The 5,818-nt window shown below is 51.6% G+C and overlaps 1 long non-coding RNA gene across 1 annotated transcript; it reads left to right on the top strand.

Annotated features, from left to right (window-relative positions):
• The first annotated feature begins 2,096 nt into the window (after positions 1-2,096).
• Positions 2,097-5,088, top strand: LOC128626316 (uncharacterized). The gene is made up of 3 exons (XR_008390240.1): positions 2,097-2,346; positions 2,975-3,230; positions 4,150-5,088. It is a non-coding gene; the product is annotated as an uncharacterized LOC128626316 (long non-coding RNA).
• The last annotated feature ends 730 nt before the right edge of the window (positions 5,089-5,818 follow it).

Raw genomic sequence — 5,818 nt, 5'->3', positions numbered from 1 at the left:
GCTGTTTGTTTTGTTTTGATTTCTTTTGCTGTGCAAACACTTTTTAGTTTGATGTTGTTCCATTTATTTATTTTTTCTTTTGTTTCCCTTACTAAGGAGGTATGTCAGAAAAAATATTGCTAGGAGCAATGTTTGAGCTTTTATTGCCTATGTTTTCTCCTAGGAGTTTTATGGTTTTGAGCTTACATTTGTTTTTAATCCATTTGAGTTCATTCTTGTATATGGTGTAAGAAGGTGAGGTCTAGTTTCTTGTTTTGTTTTGTTTTGTTTTTTTGCACGTAACTGTCTACTTTTCCTAATACCATTTATTGAACAGACTGTCCTTATTCCACTGTATGCTCTTAACCTCTGTGGTCATAGATTGATTGACAACATAGACATGAGCTTTTTTATGAGCTCTCTATTCTATTCCATTGATCTGTATGTCTGGTTTCGTCCTAGTACCATTCTGTTTTGATTACTATAGTCTTGTAGTATTGTTTGATAACAGGTAGTGTGACACCTCCAACTTTGTTCTTCTTTTTCAAGATTGCTGTTGCTATTCAGGGTCATTTGTGTTTCCATAGACACCTTTGGATTACTTATTCTGGTTCTGTGAAACATGCCATTGATATTTTGATAAATCTATAGATTGCTTTGGGTAGTATAGACATTTTAATGATGTTTATTCTTCCAATCCATGAGTACTGGGGGAGTGGGCTCTGCCCGCAGGCCCCCCCTCCCGCCAGCCACCAGGGATGAGAATAAGTCTACCAAGACATGATCTGCTTGGGGAGGAAACCTGGCCAATCTCTCAAAGGAGAAGAGCCAAGAGCCTTTTTCTCAATCCGCTTTATTGGGTTAAATTTGCACAGGAATACAGGTAAAGCTCATTAATCATTGTCATGCAGTAAGGATCAAATAATACATAACATACAAAGAACTACGAGGGCTTATTCTGAGTCAGGGTCTGTTAGCTAAGGGGCTACAAAACTTTGGGAAACGAACTCATTTCCTGCTCAGACCCTTATCATTTAATTGAGAGCATGCTTAGCAAAGTAGGTTCACAGGAGTTTACGTATTCTTTCTTAGGCCTGTTCACCCAGGGGAACCCACCCTTTCTAGCACCGCCCTCTGTCATTGTTTCAGGCTGAAGCCAGGAAGAGGAAGTAAGGCAGCCAAGAAGTTAAGAGACTTCTCGAAGACAGAATGAGGACTCAGGCTATGTCAAAGCTGAGAGGCGAGGGTCCATCACCCCTTTTTGGTATTGCCCCTCAAATCCTTCCCTGAGGGCCCCTGTGATCATGCCTGTTTTAGGTCAACCCTCCCTTGAGGAATCTTACCTGTCATTGGTTAACCAGTCATGCATTAGGGGTCAGGCAGGGTGAAGTAAAAGGGGCAGAGGCAGCGCCCCTGCCAGGGAGATAAGCCTTGTCTCCTTAGTGGCTTATGGTCCCAAGGTCGCTCACTCAGCCTTAGCCATGGGGGGAGGGGGTTACAGTTTCTGAAAGCAGGCAGGATGCTTCCCAACAAATATAACGTATGCCTCCATTAATTCGTATCTTCTTTGATTTCTTTCTTCGGTGTCTTATAATTTTCCAAGCACAGGTCTTTTACCTTCTTGGTTAAATTTAATCCTAGGTATTTTACAAGGGAGACCCCACAAAAACTGGAATTATATTCTGGAGGGTGGGCCCTTGCAGGGTGAGGCTCTCTGGATTGGTGTGGGAAGGCTGTGAGTTGGGTGGCATCGCGAGAGGAAGGTTGGGTAAGTTATTCCAGGCTACCTCGGGACAAAAGCTGCCAGAGCTCTCCTTCCCACCTGGCGCTTGCCAGGAGAGGACAGAGCAGGCTGCCTGATGTGCCTCCCTGCCCCTCCTCCCACGGAATTCCCTCGGCAAGAGCAGCCCCAGATGCCCCAATATCCCTTCTGGCTCAGGGTCCATGCCCACAACCTTGCATGAGGGGCAAGTAGCCAAGAGGAGGGCCTGGAGGCCAGGGGAAGGGGGCGGGTGGGGGAGGGGGCTAACCACAGCAGGCTGGCAGGGTACAGCCCCTGCCAGAACAAAGCTGGGGGGCTGCTGGCCTTACTCACCGCTGCTGTGGCCAAACACCCACACATTGGCACAGGAGACAGCCTGGAGCTGGCTGGAGGGGGAGAGAGAGTGTGGCAGCTTTCCAGGACATTTGTCCTGGGGGAGCGACACCTCTGTTCGTTCCCCAAAGGTCCTGAAGCTGGGGAGCCAGGAAGGATGAAGGAAGCAGGGGTCTCAGCATGTGACGAGATCTGAGAGGAAGCCATCATCCCTGCATTCCACTCCTGCCACAGCGCCACCCCATGAAGGCACTTAGGGGTAGTCAAGACAGGTAAGCAGAGTTGTAAGAATGCTGCCGAAACATCTCCAGGTGTGTCAGGAAGGAGGCGAGTGCAGCTTCATGGACAGGTTCTCGGTTTCATCTCCTCTTCCCCAAACTGCTCCAGATCAGCCGTTAAGCTTCAGAAAACCTCCCAGACCCCGAAGAACACGTCCGCCCCCAGCCCACCCCCACCTCAGCCGCCGGGCACTCGGGGGGGCCTCGGCGGTGCAACCCGAAGGCTCTGGCCTTGGCGTCCAACGGCCCGAGTCTGAATTAATGGCATTATGACTCACTTGCCGTGTACCCTTGGGGACAGTTAACTTTGCCCACGGTAGTCATGAAACTTCTGTTGTTCTGGCCACCGGAAACTTCCACGGGGCCCAGTGCAGTGCGCAGTTCTCTCCCTCCTCTTCCTCACCGGCAGCATTCGACATGGCCTGTTCTCTCTCTCCTCCCAAAAGGACTTTCCTTCCTTGGCTCCCAGAATAGCAGGTCTCCTGGGCTCCTCCTCCCTACTTTCCTTGGCTGATTTCTCCTCCTCTCGCCAACCCCCATTGGGCTGTTGGACCCACCCCACACCCACTGCTTAGCACGATCGCGCGGGGTCAGATCTTTAAGCTTCATCTCTGTCCCACAGTGACTCTCCAGGCCCATCTCTCCTTGAACTGGCTTGATGTCACCAACCGGACAAGCAACAGGCATCGCCAACTGGCAGGTCCGAGGATGTGGAGAAAAGAGCTCGCCCCTTCCCTGCTTGTGGGAGCTGTCGCCGCTGCGGAAAACGGTGTGGCCGCTCCTCAGACAGAAAGTTACCCCGTGACCCCAGCTATTCACCCCTAGGTACATACCCAAGAGAAATGAAAACTTACAGCCACAAAAGCTTACACATGAAGGTATGACCAGAGATACGGTATCAACGTTCACGAATTATTTACTTTTTAAAATCAATCAGAGCAAAATCCAGGTTACGCATAAAATTGCACCACCTGTTTTGCATCCGACACTTTGCAGGCCTCGTTGCTCACTCCTGAGCTGGGCCCTGCTCCTTGTCCTGTGTGGGGGGGAGGGGGATGAGTCCCGCTGATCAAAACAGCAAAGGAGGTGGGGCCCTGAGAGAGGACTCCTGAATTGGCTCTAAATTGTGCTTCTGCCTACATGCTCCCTGCTTCCCTTATTAGGTCAGAATGTGACATAGGATTCTTCCAGAAGACTGTGAGCCCTGAGGGAAGGGCTAAGCCAGGGGTGCCAAACTCATTTTTACCGCAGGCCACATCAGCCTCCTGGTTGCCTTCAAAGGGCTGAATGTAATCTTAGGGCTGATTAAATGTAACTACCCCTTAACAGTTCAGTGAGCGCCGGGCGCTGCCACGGGGCGGAAACGAGGCAGAGGGCCGCATTCAGCCACCGGTGGGCTCTGCCTCTCCCATCAGACTGGGAGCTTCTTGGGGGTAAAAAACTGTGTCTGCTCCATGCTGGCAGCTGGCTTAGGGCAAAGCCGGAGGCCTTCTTCCTCTGTGTTCACTGCTGCCCCTCCCCCAGGGTGCCCGTCACAGGGCCACCGACAACAGAGCCACCCCTCCCGGGGTTACTGCTGGGCAGGACAGCTGGTGGCCCCAAGAAGATGCCGCCAGCGGAGTCTCGTGCCAACCCGGGTCTTGGTGGCCGAGGCTCACCTGGGCCTTGTGGGTTTTGCCCAACGGACTCTTCTGTGGTTAAACCACAGGCTGCGTTTCTGGCTTAGATCTTCTCCTCCTGCCGCCTCCTCTTGGGTCCGAGAGGGTCCCCTGAAGCCCCTCGATTCTATCCCCGCAGGTGGAACCCCGTGTCCTGGTCTCTGAGGAAGACAGTGAGGGGTGGCAGCTGTCACAGGGCTGGAATCGAGGAGCGGGCCTGTCTCGGCAGCCGGGCGAGCAGGGCCACCCCTGCAGGCAGTCAGCTCAGCCCCAGCAGCTCAGCTCTCCCCACGTGGGGAAAGCGGCCAAGATCACAGGCCTGCCCGTGGCTGGAGAGCGCCCAGCACCGACAGCAGGCTGGCCAAGTTCGCCTCCACATCGCAAAATGTCCAAGCGAGTCTGGATCCGGGAGATGAGCTCCCCAAACTCTGTGTCCATTATGCACAAATGGCTTTTCAGCCACTTTAAAGTCCATGGCCCGGCTGCCACTACCTGTGGGTGACCTTGGGCAGGCTAACATGGCTTTGCTAGGTCTCGGCTTTGTCACCTGTGAATTGGGGCTAATCACGTCTACTTACAAGGATTAACTAAAACCATGTGTATAAAGCACTTCTTAGTGGTGCTTGGTAAATAGTAGGCGTTCCCTAAATGTTGTTTTATTGTTGTTATTGCTTTCCTATTGTGCTTCTGCAAGCTTCTGCTGGGCTGGTTACAGCACAAAAACGTGTGGAACCTGTACCCACATACAAGATATATGTGAGGACAGCTTCATCAGAGGGGGGGAGAATGAGGCCCCTGGGCCATCCTCTCGGGGCCCCCCCCAAAGGGAGACAGCCGCCAGCTGGCGGAGGGCTCACCTTCATCCAGCCACGCATCCCTCCCCACGGCGGCACCGGGTTTATGAGATCTACTCAGGTGAGGGGAAAGCTGGCCCATGTCTTTCTCGCATCGTTCAGCGAGAGTGCACCCCACTCTGAGAGCCGCGAGAGGCAGGCTTTCCTGAGGATTTGCACACCTGCCTGGGGAGGGTGAGCAGCTGGGTCTGCTTACACCTTTCTCAAGGCAATCAAGTATTTGAAAGGACACGCTTTATTTGAGAGAGCTACAGGCTATAGCCAGGTGGCAGAGACCAATGCTGTGCAACAGAACTTCCTGTGATGACAACAATGGTCTGCATCCGCACTGTCCGGCGCAGCCACCACTAGCCACGTGTGGTTGCTAGGCCACTGAGATGTGGCTAGTGGGATCAGGGAACTGAATTTTTTATTTTAAGTCATCTTCATTAATTTAAACGTAAGCAGTCACGTGGAGTCTATAGCCATGGCTTTAGACTGCACAAGTTCAGAGAACAGGCCCTGAGCTGGGTGGATCTGTGGCAGGCCGGGCATGACATTGACCTTCCCTGAGCTTCTTCCCTCTCTCTTGTGTAGAGATTATACAGCACCAGGCTCATGGGGTTGGTTTGAGGATTAAATAAGGAAATGAAGAGAAAGCACTTAGCACAGTAAGAACTCAATAAAGACCAGCTATTATCATTTATTCTTTATAATATCTAAGCTTCAGAGACCCTAGTCACTCAGTCCCCAAATAGCTGAACACTTACAATCTTCCGGGCACAATTCTAAGCACTGGGGTTGCAAAAAATGAGTCTTCAAGATCTTGTCCTCTCTAGAAATCTCTATCTGAACGAAGGAAACTGACAGGTAATCAAGGGCTGTAGCGCAGTAGAGGTAGTAACTCTGGTGGTGTAGGAGGCCTCCAGAGTAATTACAGATGGGAGAAGTAAGGAAGTCAGGGAAGGCTTCCTG

Source organism: Artibeus jamaicensis, unplaced genomic scaffold (assembly GCF_021234435.1).
Source record: "Artibeus jamaicensis isolate MK-2021 breed Jamaican fruit bat unplaced genomic scaffold, CSHL_Jam_final contig_2170, whole genome shotgun sequence".
NCBI lineage: Eukaryota > Metazoa > Chordata > Mammalia > Chiroptera > Phyllostomidae > Artibeus > Artibeus jamaicensis.
This window is presented reverse-complemented; position numbering and strand designations above follow the sequence as displayed.